The sequence below is a fragment of the Danio rerio genome, chromosome 4 (assembly GCF_049306965.1).
Source record: "Danio rerio strain Tuebingen ecotype United States chromosome 4, GRCz12tu, whole genome shotgun sequence".
NCBI lineage: Eukaryota > Metazoa > Chordata > Actinopteri > Cypriniformes > Danionidae > Danio > Danio rerio.
The window spans coordinates 67,838,447-67,860,610 of NC_133179.1; the positions used below are offsets into that span (position 1 = coordinate 67,838,447).

Consider the following 22,164-nt stretch of genomic DNA (forward strand, 5'->3'; position numbering starts at 1 on the left):
ACTCAAACAAGCATAACACTTTTTGTAAAATGTGTCCAGTTGCGTCCAAGATCTTTTCCTTTCAGTCATGACCATAGGTGAGAGTAGGACACTGCCTTTTGTCTCAGCTCCTTCAACACAACAATCACATTAACTACATTACTGCTGCTGCTGCACTGATCCATCTTTAAATCTTACATTCCATTGCTCATGAAAAAAAAAAAAAAACGCAGATACTTGAACTTCATTTGGGGTAAGGACTTTCCTCCAATCTGGAGATGGCCACCTTTTTCGTCAAGCACCCTGGTTTCTGACCTAGAGGTGCTGTTTCTTTCCCTGCCATGTCACATTCAGCAGCAAACCGTCCCACTGCATGTGGAAGGTCCATATCCTATGAAGCCAAAAGGACAACGTTACCTGCAAATGGCAGAGACAGTCCTAGCCTGCACCTAAAATTCTGTCAGTAATTTTTTTTATATTTTAAATAACACATTAACAAAATAAAATAAATAAATAGATGAATAGATATATATATTGTAGTGGTGGAAGGGTAAGTAGGATGGCTTGTTCCACCATAAACCGAGATGGAGCTTTCTCAGGAGGCATGGACTTGTGAGTGACATGTCTCAGACTGAAGGTGTAATAATGAAATAAATGCTCAGGAAGCCCCAACCCTTTTTCATCAACTGGCTGTTGCAATGTACTCCTATGCAACCTAGAATGCTTATCTTATCAGAGCAATGGTTCTCAATTGTGGTGCTTGTGCAAAATGAGTGGACAACCGTCCCAAATTAATTTAATCTCTTATTACTAGATCTTAGAATCCCACCTGAGAAACCACAAAAGCAAAGATTTGACTTATCTTCATCTGCTTAAGATCAATTTGCACCAGATGAGAAAGAGACAACATTTGTTTGAGATTCCTTCGCCGACTGGCCTCAACAAAACATGGTGTTCCTGATGGATTGGTGACTCAGCTTCAGTGACTTCCTTGAGATTCACTCGCTTGTGAGTGGAAGTTGTCCTGGGATACCGGGGTGACAAACTCTGCTGAGAGTCGGTTTGCAGAAGTTTTTTTAGCAGTTTCGGCGGTTCCTAAACTTTAAGAGGTTTCATGGAAAGTTTTTTGCGACCTGATTGAGTGGCTGTGCATTGACCGAAAGCAAGGCGAGAGGGGGCAGAGAGCAGCAGCGAGCATGAGCAAGCTAATGCAAAAATCAAGTTTTAAAATAATCTGGTTTGCTCCATCCCAATGGCACTGTCTTCTAATGAGCAGTTGCCATAGAGGGCAGGCCCACGCCCCATACCATTATGCTCAGTGTAAGTCATTAACATACTGCTTGGTAATTTCATGTGGTAAAATATATTGTAAGTTTGTTACTATTGTACAACAAATGTTACAAGAAGACATTCCTTCAACATGAAACAGTCAATGAAAAGGTTTTGAAAAGTGATTTTTAGCTCAGATTGGAGGCTTCTAGAGGGGATGTAGACCTTCAGCTGTAGGTGGAGGTAAGAGGGTGCAGTGCCAGTGATTTGAACTTGACAAGAGCCTCGTGCGGTAACCAATACAAGGAGATAAAGAGAGGAGTTACATGGGCTCTCATTGAAGACCAGATGAGCTGCGGCATTCTGGAGCATCTGTAGAGGATTAAGGGTGCAGGATGGGAATCCAGCTAGAAGAGCACTGTCGGGATCCAGCCTTGAAATGACAAGAGTTTGCACTAAAAGTTGTGCAGCGTGGCATGATCTGTTAAGAAGAGTCTGATTTCTGATGTTGAAAAGTGCAGCTCTACATGATGGAGCTGTGTTAGCAATGTCCTCTTTGAAGGACAACTGATCATCCAGTATCACCCTAAGATTTCTTACCCAACTACATGGGGTAATGGTGGATGATCCCAGCTTGATTGAGAAATAGTATTGAATGTGTGGAGTTGCAGGGAAGGTGATGTATGTAGATGAGTAAGCAGTTCACTAGCTGGCCTTCATTACATCTGCTTAAAAGTGTTTGGAAATGTGCCAGTGTGGAGTGAAGGAAGAGATTGACTTTTTCTTCAGAGGGTGCTGTTTGACTGCTAATTTGAGTGTTTATTTGTGTAAAGAAGGAGGCCAGCTGATAAGGAGTTGATGGAGAAGGACAGAGCAAAGTATAAAATGTCTTGAATAGTTTGTGGACGTCTGAAGTGGTGTTAATTTTGTAATGGTAGTATGGGGTTTTGGCCGAATGGAGTTGGGAGGCTAATGATGCCAGCTGGCTTTGGTACTTGCTAAGAAGGTCAGTGGAGGCTTTTGATTTGTGCCATGCTCTCTCTGTTGCCCTGGGTGCTGTTCAATGTTATCACAGAACATGTCCTAACCCTAAAACTAACTATTTTCCCAGACCATCCGACAGCCAGGGGTTAGAGGGAGTAGGGGCGTTGGGCTGGTGGCGACAGGCAAGATCTCACCTAGGCAGGATGTATATTGGAACAGAGTGTTTTTGCTGCACTATTTACATCAAGAAGTGAGAAATGTGTGTGTGAGGGAAGAGAGGATGTAACAGTGAAGGAGAAGTGTGTGAAGGACAAACCAATTTTTACTAGTAGCAATTTAGTTGTTGAAATCAACAATTGAATTCTTGTTATCAACAATTAAGTCTGAATGGAAGCCTACTTTTAGTGAAGTTTCACAAACTAATTTTGAGAGGAGCACGTGATATGATTGACCACAGCTGGTCTCTCATCTACAATATTTAGTTAGCCAATCAGATTAATCCAAACTCATAATAAGAAGCCTAGCAAAAAATAACTCCCTTATCTTCGTTTTCCGATGAAAGCTCTTGACAGGACTGCGCCAGCTCCTTCACAAGCTTCTAAAGTTTAACATCTCTCTACAACCCATCAACAATTCTACTACCATCATCTGACTATGACAAATCAACAACAGCAGCAATACAACAACAGCGAAAATAAGAAATAGCAGCATTAAATCTACTCTCACATCATTTACAGCAACATGGACAGGAACGAAATCTCTACTCTGCTAGAAACACCAGCCCCAGCTCAACAACACCAAGCTCAGCCTGGAAGCCGCCCCGTTACCAACGCTCCAATAAGAGGTCGAAGGCCTATCTGCTCTACTTCAGCAAGGACACAATCCCCATCTCCTGCCACTCCAAATCGCCACCCACCTTCTCCAGGTTCTTAATGCGCCTCCGCAAGATCATCATCCCTCACTTTCAACGAGATAACAATGACCGAACTCCACCAGACCCTCATAAATGCCGGAATCTCCATCCCCAGCCGCTGCAATAAAACAAAACTACTAAAACTCTATGAAACCATCTCGTCACCAACTCCACCCCCTCAGGACAGCATAACCGCTCGCTCCCGCCACATCCCCTATCCTTAACCCACCACAGCTCCACATTCACAAAATCTCCTCTGACCTTAAAAAAAGCAACTAAGTTAAGCAATAAAAACCAATCCCTCAGAACAAGACAAACTGCATCTACCATAACATTCCAAAACGGATAAAATGGATAATCCACCGGATAATGACGCCAATCTCGGACTTACCACCCCCCTCCCTTGGCCTCCAGCTCCACATTCCAGTGAAAACTCCAGCCCTACTCTTCCAGTCATCCATTCCACTCTCAACCCTCCGTAAATCTCTCTCCCTTCTAACCTCCCTCACTCTTCAAGCCAGCTTATTTCTACCCAGTCTTTCTCTACAAGTCATTCCTCTCCCTTCTTATTTCCCCTCTTTCAGTATCCTCACCTCTTCTCCTCTACATCTCTTCATCAAGCACCCACCTGCATTACTAACCCTTCCCAACAGTCCACCCTCCCTACTCACATTTCTTCCGCACGGCCCCCTCCTCCAACACCATCAAGAACCTCATCCTATCAGGTGCTGACATCGATTATTATTCGGTTATATGCGTTACTCAGTGGAATCAGTGTCCCTACTGGGGGGGCCATGGATACTGATCTTCACAACAGAGTTTTCCTAGAATGCTGTAATCTTTCCTGCATGGTCTGCCATTCAAATCTGCATATGACCACTTCCTGTTCCTTCATAATCCCCTCCTCCGATAAAGAACTACAAAGATCCACCAGCTACGTACCCTGCCCCTATACCTCTGCTATCCCCACTCTACTTTCTCCTCCCTCTTCTCAAAACCCTCCCCCTCTCTGTCTTGTAATAACTTTAATATAGCAAGATGCTTTTGCCATCTCTGTAATTACTTAAAAAAAACTTTTTTCATATTTTCTGAGAAAGCTTATCAACACCTTGCAATCATGTAGCAACCACCTTGCAACGCCTTGCAAATGCCTAGCAACACTTTAGCTACCACCTAGCAACACCTTAGCAACCACCTATAAACACCTTAGCAACCACCTAGCAACACCTTAGCAACCACCTAGCAACACCTTAGAAACCGCATAACCACACCTTAGCAACCACCTAGTAACATCTTAGCAACTGGCTATCAACACCTTAGCAACCGCCTAGCAACAGCTTAGCAACCGCCTTCGTACCCACCTAGCAACTCCTTAGCAACCACCCAGCAACACATCAGCAACCGCCTAGCAACACCATAGCAACCGCTTGGCATGACCTTAGCAACCGCCTAGCAATCACCTAACAACTCCTTAGCAACCACCTAGCAACACCTTAGCAACTGTCTAGCAACACCTAGCAACCACCTAGCAACACCTTGGCAAATGCCTTGGCAACCGCCTATCAACACCTTAGCAACTGCCTAGCAACACCTTAGCAGCTGGCTAGCAAAAACTTTGCAACCACCTAGCAACACCTTAGCAACCATCTAACAACAGCTTAGCATCCACCTAACAACCACCTAGCAACACCTTAGCAACCATCCAGCAACACCTTAACAACCTCATAGCAACACTCTAGCAACCGCTTGGCAACACCTTAGCAACCATCTAACATCTCCTTGGCAACCACCCAGCAACACCTTAGCAAATACCTAGCAACGCCTTAGCAACCGCCTAGCGACACTTTAGCAACTGCCTAGCAATACCTTAGCAACAGCTTAGCAACCGCCAAGCAACCACCCAGCAACCATCTAACACCTTAGCAACCGCCTAGTATCACCTTAGCAACTGCCTAGCAACAGCTTAGCAACCACCTATTAACATATTAGCAACCGCCTAGTAACACCCTAGCAACCACCTAGCAACCACTTAGCAACACCTTAGCAACCGCCTAGCAACACCTAAGCAATTGCTCCCTAGCAGGTTTGAGCTATCAGAACTGTAGCTATGACAACAACTCTCAGAAGAGTTTTGAAGAACAAAATAATCCTGGATCGTGTCAAATCATCATTAACCAAATCTTGCTAACTGAGTTATCCACCTACGAAGAACCCCAGGACAAGATAGCAGTGAATGAAGTAGAAGAAAAGACAATGAAGGAGGAAATGAATAACAATGAAAAAAGGAAGGAGAAAATGAAAATGAAGAGAATGAAGTACAGTTATCAGGACAAGATGAACAGTGGTCACAAATAGACATATTGGACAGTTTTAAAACTTTTTTAAGCACTGTGGAAAAAGAGGAACTAAATAAGACTGGTCAAGCTGAAGGAATGGCAAAGGATGAAGAAACAAGGATGGAAAATGTGGATAAGAACAAAGTGGAAAGAGGATTTTTAAGAAGAAGAACTTTTAAGGTAAAACCAAATTTGGACATGGCAAAGAAAAATGTTTTAACAAAGAACAGAGCTAAATATGTAAATAGGTATGAAGTGTTAAGGGGACTGAAAGAAGATGAAGAAAATGATGTTTTAAAATATTTCATTTATTTTAAAATGCTTTTAACCTTTGTCTCTTTTAACGGAAGGGGTTGTTGGTTGAGAGCGTTGGAAGGAGATGATGGACAGTAAGGATGTGTAGGTTTTTAATTTTATTTTTATTTATTTTAAGCGTTTTAAATTGTGTGTCTTTTAATGCAATTAAGGGGACTAATGGGAAAATATAAATTTGAGAAAATAAGAGAGAAATGTAAACACAAGGAAGTGATAGGTGTACAGGAAACAAACTGGAAAGAACATGCAATGGACGATTTTAAAAAGTTGTGGCAAGGGGATATTATATATAATAATGGTGATGGTAAATCTGGAAGAGGTGTTGCTTTTTTAATAAGGAAAGATGTTTTAAACTTTAAAAGAATTGTGTATAGGGATAATTATGGGAAATGTTTAGTGATAGAGGTGAACTATAAAAGAAATGAATTACTAATAGCAAATATACATGCACCAACAGAAGATCAAGACAAAAAAGAATTTTTTGAGGTTTTAAAATAAAGTATTAAAAGGTTTTAAAGAAATAATTATGATGGGAGATTTTAATACTGTTTTTAGAAAACAAGATATGGCAGATGGAATGGTTTTTAAATCGGATATTGGAAGAAAGGAACTAAATGAGTTAATAAAGGAAAATAGTTTAATAGATATATGGAGGGAAAGGAATAGAGAAAAAAAGAGAGTTTTCAAGGAGACAAATAGTGGGGAATTTTATATGTCAAACGAGAATAGATTTTATTTTATGTACTAGAAATTTTGAAAATTTAATAGAAAACATACAGTATGAAGAGAACAGTTTTAGTGATCATAAGCTCTTGCATTTTAAAGTGAATATAGAAAACATACAAAAAGGACCAGGGACTTGGATTTTAAACACAACCATTTAAAAAAAAATAAAGATTATGTTTAAAAATCAAAGAAATAATAGAGAAAGAAAAAGCAAATAGAATGTATGATGATGATAAAAGGATATGGTGGGAAAACACAAAATATCAAATAAAGCAAAAGGTATTGAAGAAAAAGAAGGGAAGATTCTAAATTTTATAAAAGTAAAACTAGAAAAAGATGAAAATAAAGAATGTGACAGAGAAATAGAAGAAGAAGAGATTGAAATTGCAATAAATCAACTACATAAAATGAAAAGTCCAGGTATAGATGGAATAGGAAATGAATTTTATATTGTTTTTAAAGATATTTTAAAAGGAATACTTAGTAGAACATACTTATTTATTTGATGTACTCACAACATTTGGATTTGGAGAGAATTTTATTAATTGGATAAACATTTTATATAAAGGGGCTTTAACAAAAGTAAAATGTAACTTTTTTTAACAGAATTAAAAAAATGTTTTAAAATTACAAGGTAAATTAGACAAGGATGTCCTCTTTCAGCGCAATTATATTCCCTAGTCGCAGAACCTTGGGGGAAACCCCCAAGAATTGCTTACAATAGAATAATAGGAGCAGCAGAAGAAGGAGGGATATGATTGATTGAATTTAAACAAATGAAGAATTTTCTTAGAGTCAAAATGGTTAAAAAGCTTTTACAAGTGAACTCAACAGAATGGAAAAAGGTCATAAAATATATTTTTTAAAAAGTTGGCAATTTTCACTTAAGAGAAGACATTCTTTGGTTAAAAAAAAAAAAAAAAAACCTGAATGATGGAAAAGTTACCAGGGTTTTATCACGACATTTTAAGTGGTAAGTCATTTTTTGACTTTTGCCAAGTTTTAATTTAAGTGTTGAGGTGAAGTCTTTTGACTAATTTGATATTCAAAACATCCTGTGTTCAAAGACAAATTTACTATACCATGCCACTGTCCAGATCGGAAACTTGGCACAAGGAGTCACTGGCATTGTCCTAAATGTGCCAAAATAATAAGCAAATCTGTAGATTTTAAAACACACTTGCGTAAACATGGTAGGCTATTGTAAATATTCTAAATCCTTTAAGCGTAATGAGTGAAATTGCATTTTTCAACTGTATAATTCCCTTTCTCTGCAACTTCAGGTCTGATGGTGCCAACAACATCTGGTGAGTACATTTATGTTTCTAACCCAACTGAAGTAATGACACAATAACACATTAAAATTATGTTAATCACACTATGACATGTATTTTTATTCTTAGAAAAGAAACAACCTGAAGATAAAGACATCCCAAAAGCAAACAAAATATGCCATATATGTGGTATCACATTTAGCACAAACTCAAACCTATTACGGCATAAAAAGAAACAACATGCTGGGCAAGAACCAATGTTGTGCATTGACCCAAAAATGGGATTTATGTGACCACAAAGCAATCCCATGGTATCAGATTGCCAATACATGTCCAAAAGACATTAACATCACAGCTCTAAGATTGTGAAGTGGATGAATGCAGAGACTATATGGCCATAGCTGCTCAAAGTGGAAACCCAGGGAAAGAATGCCACCACTTAGAGCGGACCAAGAAAACCAGTGCATACATTCCACCACCAGCACTACAAGAGAAAACCGTAAAGGAGGTGGTTGAAAAGGGACTCCTTTCTAAGTCTAGGCAAGAGGAATGTTTGGAACTTTACCAACATGCTTGCTCACACGAAGTAGACAGTGTGTTTCCTATTTTCTTGGGGGAACACAATCTGTCAGAGAGATATCTATTTTTCTTAGTGTACTCTGGGGAGAAGGACACTTGGTGTAAATTTGGAAGGACAGTTTCCACATTTGACAAACAATTGGGAAAATGGCACTGCAAGTACATCGGTGTAAAGGACAGTATCAGTTGTGTCCACAGATACATGTGTATGTGGTGGATTTATTAGGAGCATCCTTATTTGTTGAAAAACGCACCAGAAGCCCCAGAGGATATAGAAGATATTGAGGAGTGCTTCATTGGGAATGTCGGTATGGATGAGCACTTGGCCTTTTCACGGAGTAGTGTGATCACAATGACCAATTACTTGTGGAATTGCAAAAGATTACCGGAAGACATTAGACTTGAAATTACCAAAACAGAAAAACCCATTCCAGAAACCTTTATACCTTCAGAAACAACCTGTCCATACTGCCCAGGGTCATGTCCTCCCGATCTTAGCAATGCTTTTGTGGTTACAACACAAGCAACTGTTTTTGGGATGTTTTGGCTGAATAGAGGTAAGGTATGTTATTAAATATATCTCTTATATATACTGTATATAATCTCTATGTATTTTTTGTATGCCAACCAATTTGTGTTGATGCGTTTTCTTTTAGGTATTTCCGTTTATGCCAAGGCATGCCCAGTTTGCAGAAATGTAGTTCGTTTTCAGGACTACAATTCTGGATTCCACAATTATAACGACAGGGTCTTTCTTTCCATCCCACTTTGTTTTCTACTCACAACATAACATATAAACAACATGTTTAAAGGTACATTCTGTATTTTTTTTTTGCAGAATCACATTGTTGTTGGTAGAATGCTGCACACTATAGAATCTCATTCTGGGACTACAGTGCCACACAACACTGAGAAAAGCATTCTACCACTTCAGTGCTCTCAGGCAGTATACGTACAGTTATTTCTGTTACCGCTGTGGACACCACCCATCTGTGGTCATTGCTGATTGAAGATTGCCTTTGATTTGCCAGATGAGTGTTAGTGAATATATTTTGTTTAAAATAGAAATATCTTCAGAGTACATAGCTTAAAGGAATAGCTGACCTAAAATTTTAAAGTCTCTTATTTTTTACCCACAAGTCCGTTCTCTGCGTTCTTGGAATTGAGAAACAGCCGTAGTTTTGTGTTTCTCTTCTCTGTTTCTGCCTTTTAACAGCAGGTGTTCATCATCGGTGCTCAATCATCACTTAATTAACCCCATCATTGTCTCATTAACTTTAACTCTGCTGCTGAGTAAATTTTGCTCAATTTAGAGAGGGACCAAATATTCTCTTAACTGAGTAAATTTTACTCTGAAGATTTTACTGCGTTGTAGCATGAACTACAGTTGAGGGCCCTCCTGTGAAATATTTATTTAAGGTAATGGAGCAAGGACATTTTCACAGTACTTATGGTCATTTTACATGCAGTGCTGACAATTTTAAAGTTGTTATTGATAGCAGGGCAATAATTGAGTATGAGACAATTTTTTTTTTATTACAAAACTGATAAACTGCAACAACTTCACATAATGAATACATAACAAGAAACCAGTACAAATCTATATTTGGAGCGTAAGCAAATGTTCAGATTTTGATAAAAAATTACTAAAACAAACATTTTGTTTTCCACTGGAATAACTTGCATGGAGTAATTGTTCACATAAACACAAGCAATGTGTTAATTTGAAATCAACTAACAAACATAAAAATAAAACTTGAGTTAAAGCAATAGATATAGTTTTTCATAATTGGTCAATTAAAGCTATTGGTTTATGAATTGTAATAGTAATATTGTTATTACATTAACATTAATATTATTTTTCCTGGTATTCTGGAAAACATGTAGATAAGTAATAGACATCAATAATTTTTAAAACCAACAGCAACGACAATAATACTAATCATAAAAATAATACTACAGTCAGTAGCAGTAATAAATAATATTGGTAATATCGTCTCAGTTTTATAATTGAGACAAGTCAGTGAAATTATTTCAGTCTAAAATTGACGGTTATTTTCATCAGTTACAGGACATGTGTCTAGCATTTTGCTTGCTTTGAATTAGACACAGATAAAGTGTTACATTACATGTATTGAATAAATTAATTATAGCATTTATTTGAATAATGACAGAGATGTGTATCTGTGTCTGTTCAGCGTCTAATAACAAAGCTGTGTTTTTGGTTTCTTAAAAATAGCAATGTAACTCCATACTTACAGAGAAAAATGATTTATCAATCCAGTAACTAAAGTATTTTTTGCCTAAAAGGTGTTAGGCAGCATTTAATTTCTGTTTATTGATATAGAATTAGTTTTATTGCATATAATACCTGTGAAATTAACTCTTTATGACTGGTTTGAGATAAATGTTTTTGGTTTTCAGGTCCTCTTTGACTTTGTTGGTTGACATAATGACTCAACAGAGTTTTTTATCATCCAAGAAATGACATCAGTGATGTCAATAATGAGCACTGCCTCTGGGACACTTCTCGACCACAACATATCGACTCCATTAAATATACATGTTCAGTGGTTGCACTTGGAGGATATGGAGGTGAAAATCATTAATGTATCTGACTGTCAACTTTTGCTTGTTTTGAATGCATTTTAAAAGCAAATTAAATGGTTAAAACCAAGTACTTTTGTAGCACTGTAAAATAGTACACTATCTTTTAAAAACAATGAACATTACTTTCGCAGCATTTAATCTTGTGCTTATCTGTTAACTTTTAAGGTACCCAAAGTTATGATGTTCATTAGTCATGTTCAACTTCAGAACACAATTAAAGTTTTTACTGAAAGTGTTCTGTCCCTGACAGCCTACCAATTAAAACATTTAAGGTCCAGAAAATAAGACATTGTTAAAATACTCTATTTGACCACAGTGAATCCACCTTATGTTACCAATGTCACAAAGAAACAAGAATACATTTTGTGGGCCAAAAAAAAGACCTCTTAATTAAACTATTTCTTCTCTTCCATATCAGTTTTCTACGCAGTTGACGTAGTGAACACAGTGCAGCGCTTCTAGGTTGTATGTCACAACGTTGTGTCTACATCAACTGTGTAAGAGACCAACATAAAAAATAAGAAATTGTATAATTAAGATGTTATTTTTGGTTGGTATTGTTTTATTACACACAAAAAGTATACCTGTTGCTTCATAACATTAAGGTGGAGTCAAATAGACTATTCTAACCATTTCTTTTTGGGCCTTGAATGTGGCAATTATGTTCTATCAGAGGTCAGAAAGCTTTTACATTTCATCAGAAATATCTTTATTTGTGTTTGAAGATGAACAAAATGTCTTATGAATGTTGAATGACATAAGGGCGAGTAATTTGATAAAATACAGAATTTAAATTTTTGGGGTGAATTAACCATTTAATTGTTAAAGATACATTGTAGTTTTTTTAAACCAACACTGCAACTTCACTAATACAGATTGTTCCTTCAACCACATCAGAGCCATCACCTCTGCATTCTCCAGTGGCATCCCCTCTGTCCTCTCCAGTGGCATTGCCTCAGCCTTCTCCAGTGGCGTCCCCTCTGTCCTCTCCAGTGTCATCCCCATCAGCTGCAGTAGTCTCTTAACCAGAGTGAGTGGAGAAGGATTATATTTTAAATGACCTTACATTGTTGACATTTTTAAATCCACATGTAGAAAGAAAAACAGACATGTTGTATTTTCTTTTTTCAGTGTTGATCTCGATTCATTACTGCACAACATGCAGAACTGGGTGGATTTTACTTCATCACCACCATCAAATCAAATTATTATCACACCGGACAACATCCTGGGAAGTGCAATTCGTGCTTTTCGGCGCCAGTGGTTTGACCCAGAAAAAAACTGGATGTTGTATTCAGAGATGCTGATGGTATTGGAGAGGGGGCAGCAGATGAGGGTGGTCCCACAAGAGAGTTTTTAACTTTATTAATGAAGGAAATACACTCCTGTGAAATTTTTGATGGTCCTGACTGGCAGAAGATTCTTTCCTGCAATTCGAAAGGTAATTTAGGTCCATTGTTCCAAATGTGTCATTTATAAGCATTATCTCATGAGAAGCCATTTGATATATCAGCACAGCTGTTAAAGAATTGTTTTATGTAGCCACATTAAAAAGCTATTACATTTATGCAACAGTTTGACGGCATAAATGGGTAAAACAAAAATGGGGTGTCTTTAAAGCCACTATTTTTCATAGAACGTCTTTCAGCCACGGATTCAATTCTTAAGCTGACATTTTAAAAGTTGTGGCCTGGTGTCCATTACTAATTATGAAATCTCAGTTAGAACTATTTACAAATGAACAAAATTTTTTGAATGTCTGCTGAGGAAAGCTATATCTTATGAGCAATATCCTTAAACAGTGACCAATGACAACGCTAGTCAATGCATTTGTTAGTGGTGTTTTTTTCTCTTAACCATTTTTTTTTTTAAATTTTCAAAAAACATTTTATGTTTTTTTTTATTATGTTTTATTGTTAATTAGCTTTGCTTTATGTACTTATTTTTACGTAATCAAAACAACCCGACTGCATTAAGATTATTAGAAAAACTATGAAAAAACATGATTTTTAAAAATTGTTACAAACCGAGTTTTCCTTTTTGCAAATAAACTCTTCATATATATATATATATATATATATATATATATATATATGGGTTTATATCGGCACTGGTGGGAGGCGTGCGATGGCACCAGGCCGAGTGTTTTTGTGCCCCCACCAGTGCCAATATACAGCCATATCGCACTGCTACTCGTGTGATATTGCGTTTATACAACAGTTTGACGGCATAATTGCGTATATAAAAACAAAATCAAACACTGAGAGTTTCAAAAACCCTTTTGTTTGTGGAACTATTTTCTTCCACATTGGATTCAAATCATAAGCGGACTGTTAAAAGTTGAGTGTGCATCTTTTAAACTTTAGATCTGTAGTGTCTGCTTTTTGCTGGTTGTATGTGGGCGGAATAATACACAAAAGGTAAAGAGGTCGTAGGAGTTCAGATATTGCAGATATTGCATGGCTATCAGCCAATCAGATTTGAGAACCAGACAGAACTGTTATATATATATATATATATATATATATATATATATATATATATATATATACACACAAACACGCACACAAATACATACATATGCACGTTTGTCTGTTTGTGTTGCAGCTTTGTACAATGGTATGTACAAGCAGGTTGGACGAATGAATGCTGTCTGCCTCATTCATGGTGGTGTGGAGCCAAATTCTTTTTCTGAGTGACTATTTATTCAAGTGTGCAAACTTTAAGCCTTCAGCACCTGACATTGAAGAAATAGTCGACTTCGAGTTCAGAGAAAAGATTAAGGCGGTAAGATTTTTGCAATTCTTTTAAAACTACATATGCCCATATTAAGGTCATTTTGTGCAGTTGGTGGTGTAAATTCTTATGTAATTCATGATTTAAGCAGTTGTTACAGTAGTTGTTGCATTGTACAGATGTGTAGATCAACTGTAACACCTTGTCATAAATAGCTTGTCAGAAGTATGCAGTGTTTCTCAACTCTATTCATGTAGACTATTAAGTGTATTCATATTTTGTACACTTACTCTTTCTTAAATGCCTTGTGCTTTAGATCCAATCAGCACAGAATGTTGAGGATGCAAGGAATGCCATCACTGAAGCTGCTGACGAACTGGCAATGTTGGGGTCACTCCGGCATATAAACACATTAGAGGACAGAGATGACATGGTTGTAGCAGCTACAAACTTCTTGCTGGAGAGCAGGTTAAGGGATTCTGTGCAGCAGTGAGTTACTAAATATAACTAATGTTTAAATAAGTGATACAACTTAAACAAGGCTTTTCAAAGTCAAGTCAAAGTATAATACACCTGGCGCAATGTAGCAGCATGTAAATTTTTTTTTTTTTGATAGTTTAAATCTGATGCATTTTTCATTTCCATGTCCTCTGCCATGTTTTTATAGAGAAAATGCACTTGTCTCCATCTGTGCACCCATATGCATGCTGATCTGAAAACGAGTTCAGGCTTGTTTTGCCCCTTATATCAAAGGCCTTGCTTGATTCGACAGAGAGATAACGTCTTCCAATGACAACAGACTCAAGGGATAAGTTTGAACCCTTTACTGTTGCTTATGAAATAACGTAAAACATACAAAATACAGAATGGTATATATGCTGGATCAATAATATGTCAAATAAACAAGCACAATTGTCGCTCTATGCAAAATAGATCACTGTTTTCACACCCTACTGAATCATACATGTAGTCATTTATTACAATTTACCAAACAAGGAACAAAATGAACATACTGCATGTATAATGACAAGTCTATAGCATAAGCATAAACAAATATAAGTCAAATTATGAAAAAAATAATGTCTACATACAGAATGTGCCTTCAGTAACTCTTGTATCAAGGAGCAAATGTTAGCTACAACCATGTGCTCTTCATATGGCTTCTGAATACCTAGGCTCATATTTATGATGTCATGTAATAAGGACTCTAACATAAAATGCAATACCCATGTATAACCAGAAGAGTTCGCTAAATAATGGCTTAACACTAGGGGCTCTATTTTGATGGTCCATGCACAAAGCACAGGGCGCAAAATGATTTAAGGGGCGTGTCAGATTCCACTTTTGCTATTGTAAGGATGGAAAAATCCGATTTGCGCTGTGGCACATGATCTAAAAGGGTTGAGCTTATTTTCTTAATGAGTTATAGGTGTGTTTTGAGAATAAACCAATCAGAGTCTTATCTCCCATTCCCTTTAAGAGCCAGCTGTGTCTTGTCATAAGCGCATTTGCTATTTACATGACGTAAAGTAAGTGTAAGTGGAAAAAGCATTTCACTAGCAAGAAAACAGTTAAACAAAAGTTAAGTTAAACAAAAATTGGGCCTCTCATAATCTACTTTCGCTCTTGTGGATAGGGAAACCTTGTACGCACAGATATCCATTAGCCTATACATAAATATTTTGTTTGTTAAGCGCAAATATTTGTTTCAAAACTATTTCTAAATTCAGTTCTAATTTCCAGCAAACTAATAAATAAACAATAATAACGAAGTGTGGTCAAATAGAGTTATATCCTAAAACACATGCTGTGCCCCATATGGTCTAAAACCTGCAGGTGGGCAACTTTGAGCTTGTTTTTAATAAAACAAATATAAATATGGATATAATAAATAATATTGCTAATAATGATAACATTATACAAAAGAAAACTGTTATGAATGAACTGAAAAAGCCTCCCGAGATGATGAAGGCATGAAAGCAGTTTTTTATTTTATTTATGTAGGCTGGAAAATAATATGTTTTGTAATATTTTAATCCTTTAATTTTTTTCCTATATATATATATTCTTATTATATCCCATATATGTCCTTAATATTTTAATTCTTTTTCATTTTTAAAGGTATTTGCGTATTACTCTACATCTTGTGTGTATTAAGCAGTGTATAAGCGAGGCGCACAACTAACGCACTCTGCGATCGACTTCAAACCGGATTTGTTCTGGTCAATTGAAAAATCTATTATAGTTTCTCAAAATAGCAACGCGCCAGCAATGCGCATCAGATCACTTCGCATTGTAAGTAGTATTAAAGCGTTAGAAAAAAGCATTTTGGTATATTTTTGTTTGATCTATGGAGTTACATTGCTCAGCCATGCCACAAACAAAACATTTAACCAAAATGATTTATTTATTCCTTAAATTTGGTATCAACAATTACAAACCTCAAAGATCATTAGCGTTTATTAAATGGTATGTTATACAGGTATTTCATAAGGTTTTGTTCATTCATCTGACAATAGCCAAGGGGTCAAGACTGATACTATGGATTTAAAAGTGGATAGCAGCTCATAAACATTTGAATCTATTAGAATAAAGAAATCAATATTTTGGTCTCAGCCCTACACAGTTGTGACATATTATTGAATATGATATGTTTAAAAATATGTCTGTAACAAAAATAGGACTCTTACCCCCGGTTTCACAGACAAGGCTTAAGCCTAGTCCTCCAATAAAAAGTAAGTCTGAGCTGTTTCTACTGAAAAAAAATGCAGTGATTGATTGTTTAATATCAGTGCCTTTGTTTTGTCTCAAGATGCACACCAATAATTTTTTTAAGCATGTTTATAAAAATTACTTAAATGTCCTAATTGATCTTCGGCCTAATCCTGGCAAGTCTAAGCCCTTACTAAGGAAAAAGGCCTTGTTTTTTTTTTATGCTTACCTTATGTAGTACTGCTAGAGAGTTGTGTCTAACACTTAAATAATCACTTAAACTGAAAAGACCATAGCTTGTTCATGCTTAAATTATTATTATTATTATTTTCAGATTCAAGGAAGGCCTGGAATGTTTGCAGCTTCTGCAACATTTGGAAAACACCCAAGTCTCTTTCGAGAAATTTTGATGTTTAAAGAGAAGCCACTGACAGCAAAAGACTTAGCGGAGCTCTTCATCCCGCAGCTGTCACCAGTTGGCACTAACAAAAGGACCCTAGAAAACAGGATTGTTTGTTTCTGGAGGGACTGGCTTCTAGATGTGGAAGGTAATATACAATTGGTTATATCAGAGGTCTTCAACCTTGTTCCTGGTATCCTGTAAAGTTTATTTCCAACCGGATTACGTGCACCTGACTACAATTTTCAAGCTAAACTCTGAGATAATGAGTCCCCAGGAACAGGGTTGAAAACCACTGGGTTATATTAGTGCCTTCTCACACTATGCTATCCGAACCGTGCCCAGGCTCGTTTCCCGGATCGTTTTTGAAGTGTGAGTGCGCTGAATCGGGAAGAGGTGGGCCAGTGCTTGTGTGTGAGTGCAAAACGCGCCAGAGCCTGAAACTGAAAGCGAGACGTGACTTATAAGGCACTGTTTGATATGGATTTATTAATCATTCTTGCTGTTCAGGGAAGGCAAACTGTTGTAGATTATTAAAGACCCTCACTGCACGACAGCTGCACCTTTAGCAAACCTCATAATAGGGTATATGCCGAGCTAATTTTGTTCCTATACTGACAAACTTCCAGTGACCTTTTATTGTGAGTTTTTTTTTCCATTTTATGCAGTCCCCTTTACAGCATCGATGTTGTAATGTAATTAAAATACAATCAGGTAAACAGACTTTGGCATCCATTTAGTAGTTCAAGCATAAAACGAAACGATTTTGTGATGGCAATCAATTTTCCAGAAGCAATTTACCCAGGTTACTGCCAAATTAAATGTCCTATTGGCATGTTAGCATAGGTATATTAGGTAGGTATATTAGCATATATCTTGTTCCTGCAGCACGAGAACTCAGGGCCGGAGTGGGACTCCTTTTCAATCCTGTAGTTTAAGCCTTAGACCGGGCCACCTCAGTTCACGACTGACTATATCAATTCAGTTTCTAATGACATCACATCTTTTTCAAGAAAACAGCTGGTTTAGAACTTCAAATGTTCAACAACCCTAACAGTATTACATGTCTTAACAATAATAATAATAAAAAATAATAATAATAATAATTATTCAGGTGAGGTTCGGACACTGGTCGGCAGCATCGTAGCACAACGTGCTAACCACTGGACCACAATGGCACTGTTGCAGTGGGAATAAAAAATAAATATTGCCCCCGCAAGACTCTTAACCACAGTATTATTTTCTATTCATGGCTTAATCTTTTTCTCGCCTTTTTACATTTCTGATCAAGTTATGTCAGATTTATTAATGTAGTGAATCATTTGATTTTCATTGAGCAGGTGTAATATTCATTAATATTAATTATTTGAATTGTTATATTCACTAAGGGGCCGCTGTTTGGGGTGGAATGATAGTTATGTCATCATTAACCTGAAGCTGCATTTTGCTAAGGGGGCAGCAAGAAAATAAATAAAAAGTGCGTAGCTGCGGGTAAATAATGAATAAAAAGAGTAAGGCTATGGTCAAATAAATAAATGAAAAAAAGTGCAACTGTTGAGAGTGCAAGCAGCTAGGGACACCGGCCCTAGCCGGAATAAACGGATCGGCCAACCGGGAATTCTACCGGTCCTCCCAATTAGCCAATCCAGGCCTGCAAGGACTTCATGATCGTTTATGAGCATCAAAAGTGGCTAATCTGTTCTACAAAATATTTGACTGTGTCACTGCATATCAAATGACTAAAACGATATAACTGAAGAAATCACCTCTAAGCAGCGCAGCATCGATGATGTAAGCATGCCCAGGCTTGAATGTAATGTGAGTGCGGGCCATCGGGGGAGATGGGAGGGGGACAAGCGTGCTTTGGCCCGGTTCAAGGCAACTGTACATAGTGTGAGTACGGCCTTATACATGGTTTACACTCTGTAACATTATACAATTGTTATGTGCTTTCTTTCCTCTCCAATGTCTTTTTTAAAGGTTGCCAGCCACCACCAGTGTTTTTAATGATTTTCATCTAATTTTTATGACCCCCACAATATTTTGTTGCTTGAATATCTGCACAAAAAATATTTCAAAATAGACACCAGATGTTCTGCTTTTACACTCAAAAAAAACTTATTCTAGCTTCATGTATTACATGGTTATAGGTGTGGTTATAATCACATATATAAAAAATAAAATTAAATTGATTCTGTCTTTTTTCTTTGATGTTGTTGATTATACATTATTAGTTCATGACATTATAAGTCCATAGATTGCTATAGAAACAGTGTTCTATGAGCACATATGACTGCACATAAGTACTGTTCCAATCTAAAAAAAAAAAAAATGATCATGATCAGAGAAATCATAAACAAATTTGTTACATAATAAATGCCTACTGAAGTGGTTGTTTTTTTGTAAGAATATCCATATTTAAAATTAAATGAAAACCTGAATAATCTTTTTATTTTTATGTTTTTTCTCAGAGGGATCATCGTCACCACTTTCTTTAAGCCAGGTTTTAGCATTTGCTTCAGGTTCAACCTCCATTCAGAGGCTGGGTTTCCCTGTTGAACCAGCACTTGAGTTCCTGCATCAACAGGATAATGAGCGTGCCAAAATTTACCCTGAAGCAAATACATGTACTATTGTTTTGAGGCTGCCAATGCATCGAATGTTTGAGGACTTTGAAATTTACATAAAAGAGGGCATTTTGCAGGCCCCCACATTTGGGGTAATGTAGTTCAGTTAATGGCAACCCCATTGTATATTGTTCTTTTTTGTGTCTAGTGTTCTTTGCAACCCCATTGTATATTGTTCTTTTTTTGTTTCTAGTGTTCTTTGCAACCCCATTGTATATTTTCTTTTTTTTGTTTCTAGTGTTCTTTGCAACCTCATTGCATATTGTTCTTTTTAGTTTCTAGTGTTCTTTGTCATGCAAAAACATTTTTTTTGTGTAGTAATTGTGGTAAATAAAATACTATGTTCATAGCACCTGCCGTTTTTGTGTACACTAAAAAAATACATTTTGTGTTTAAGCACTCAAAAACAGTCAATTTGTGATGATAAAATTTAAATAATTAATATACATATAGTCCAGTCTTGTTCAATGACTGTCAAAGTTTACATCAGGTAATACTGACAAAGTACATTGTTATATTGGTGACATGAAATTTCTACCAACATTTTTAGCACATTAAAAAATGTATTTGAAACATTAATCTCAAAATTATTTGCAGTGTAAATTATTAAATTTGACTCATAAAAGCCCTAACACACTCTTAACAGATCAATTATTTCTTTCCAAAAGTGTCTATAGATTTTAATAATCAAAATATAACTTGTTTCTTTGCCAATTTTGTTTTCTTTCCTTCGTCTTTTAGTTGAACAGAACATGTGTGAGCAGCTCAGCTTTCTCGAAAGCCTCTTATTCACCTGATAGGTAACAAAGATGTTTTTCCCTCAATTTATCATTTGTGTTTGTGCATACATATGCATAGACATTTACAAAAGCATATATACGATACCCTGTGACAAAAGCTTTTGCTTTTAACACAGTAAAGCTATCACATACTGTCGATTTTTTTAAAATATGTCATGCATCTAAATATTTATAATCACAAAATAATTATATCACAAGTTAATTTATTGTACAGGCAGTTTATACAGGGTAATGCAATGACAAGAGTTCATTTTCATAACTACACAATGCAGAACTTTTAATGTGATTAACCTGCTCCACCTACATCAACTACAGCATTTCTCAGATTTCTTTTTCACTATGGTGTAATAACAGTAGTGAACATCACATAAAACAACAACTGCACTTACTTCTGTAACTTGTTTGCAACAATGACATTTAAATATCTGTGTCACATATTCCTTTACATAAATGGCTCATCATTGTGTGCGGTCATCTTTAGTAATAGCTGCCTGATCTTTAATTGAATAGGGTCGTTTTACATATAAGAAACCTGTTAACATGTATAGCTGTTAATGCCAATACCAACTTGATAGCCTAAAGCATATTACATGAACAAGACCTGCCTTTCATATCTTAGGACAGTGGTTCTCAAACTGTGATACGTGTACCACTAGTGGTACGCAGGCTTCCTTCTAGTGGTACGCAGAGGAATGAAATATGTCATGTACATGCTACACACATTTCAAAATTTATCAAAAATGATCTATATAATATGCCATATATGACATATAGCCTATAATTCTGAGGTAATCTGCCACGTTTTTTTTAACTGTGCAGAGTTGTAGCTGCTTTACTAGGCCTACTACGCTACTGTATTTCAATACTGCTCATTTTGGTTGTACTTGGAGAGACCATTTTTTTTCTGAGGTGGTACTTGATGAAAAACGTTTGAGAACCTCTGTCTTAGGACAAATAATCATAGGTGTCTATAACAATACATGCTTGATTGACCAGATCTTTACAATCAGTACATCTGAATGGTGCCTTTTAGTAAGCATAGTTCTTCACCAATACCAGTTTAATACTTTATATAATTACACATGTGAGGCATCACAGTGGTGCAGTGGGTAGCACAATCGCTTGACAGCAAGAAGGTCGCTGGTTTGAGCCTCAGCTGGGTCAGTTGGCATTTTTGTGTGGAGTTTGCATGGTCTCCCCGTGTTTGTGTGAGATTTTCTCCAGGTACTCTGGTTTCCCCAATGTCCATAGACGTGGTGTGTGTGTGTGAATGAGTGTGTATGTTTTCCAGTAATGGGTTGCAGCTGGAAGGGCATCCGCTGCATAAAGCATGTGCAGTATAAGTTGGCAGTTCATTCCACTATGGTGACCCCAGATTAATAAAGGGACTGAGCTTTAAAGAAATTGAATAAATATATATGAGTAATATCACACGAGGAGCAGTGCGATGTGGCCTTCTATCTGCTTTTGTATTTCTGTTTGTTGTAATGGCCTGTTGTTATTGCAATAAAAAAATAAATGAATAAATTTTTTTTAAAGTGCAATGTGGCTGTATATCAGCAGTGGTGGAAGGCATGTGTAATAGTGTACGCTAGGCACCCGAAAACGATTGTCTCTCTACCTGTTGTTTCAATCCCCTGACAACTTTGCTCATCTTCAGAGCTCCTTCATCTGTCATAGACAGCAAGAGTCCCGAAAAGAGTCCAGAAAAGAAACCAAAAACTATGTCAAAACATGTGACTTGTGTGTTTAAATTGTAATCAAGTTCCAAGAACATTTTGTGTGCAAGAAAATGTGGAAAAAAGCAGCCAGGTCCAAAATAGGAACTGTTGAAGCATAGTTGCTGTTTTTGTCTCTGTATTCTCTTAATTTGCATTCAGCAGAAGAGGCTCAAACAGGTTTGG

The 22,164-nt window shown here is 36.8% G+C and overlaps 1 protein-coding gene, 1 long non-coding RNA gene and 1 pseudogene across 2 annotated transcripts in view; all 3 read left to right on the forward strand.

The window, feature by feature from the left end:
- LOC137491262 (tripartite motif-containing protein 16-like) overlaps nt 1–22,164 on the forward strand; it is a 496,597-nt gene that overhangs the window by 202,191 nt on the left and 272,242 nt on the right. The gene's annotated exons all lie outside the window — the stretch shown is intronic.
- Nucleotides 2,974–9,076, forward strand: LOC137491479 (uncharacterized; annotated as a pseudogene).
- LOC141375047 (uncharacterized) lies at nt 10,412–19,811 on the forward strand. Its single transcript, XR_012402813.1, has 7 exons — nt 10,412–10,970; nt 11,883–12,015; nt 12,117–12,426; nt 13,593–13,772; nt 14,038–14,210; nt 16,768–16,981; nt 19,305–19,811. It is a non-coding gene; the product is annotated as an uncharacterized lncRNA (long non-coding RNA).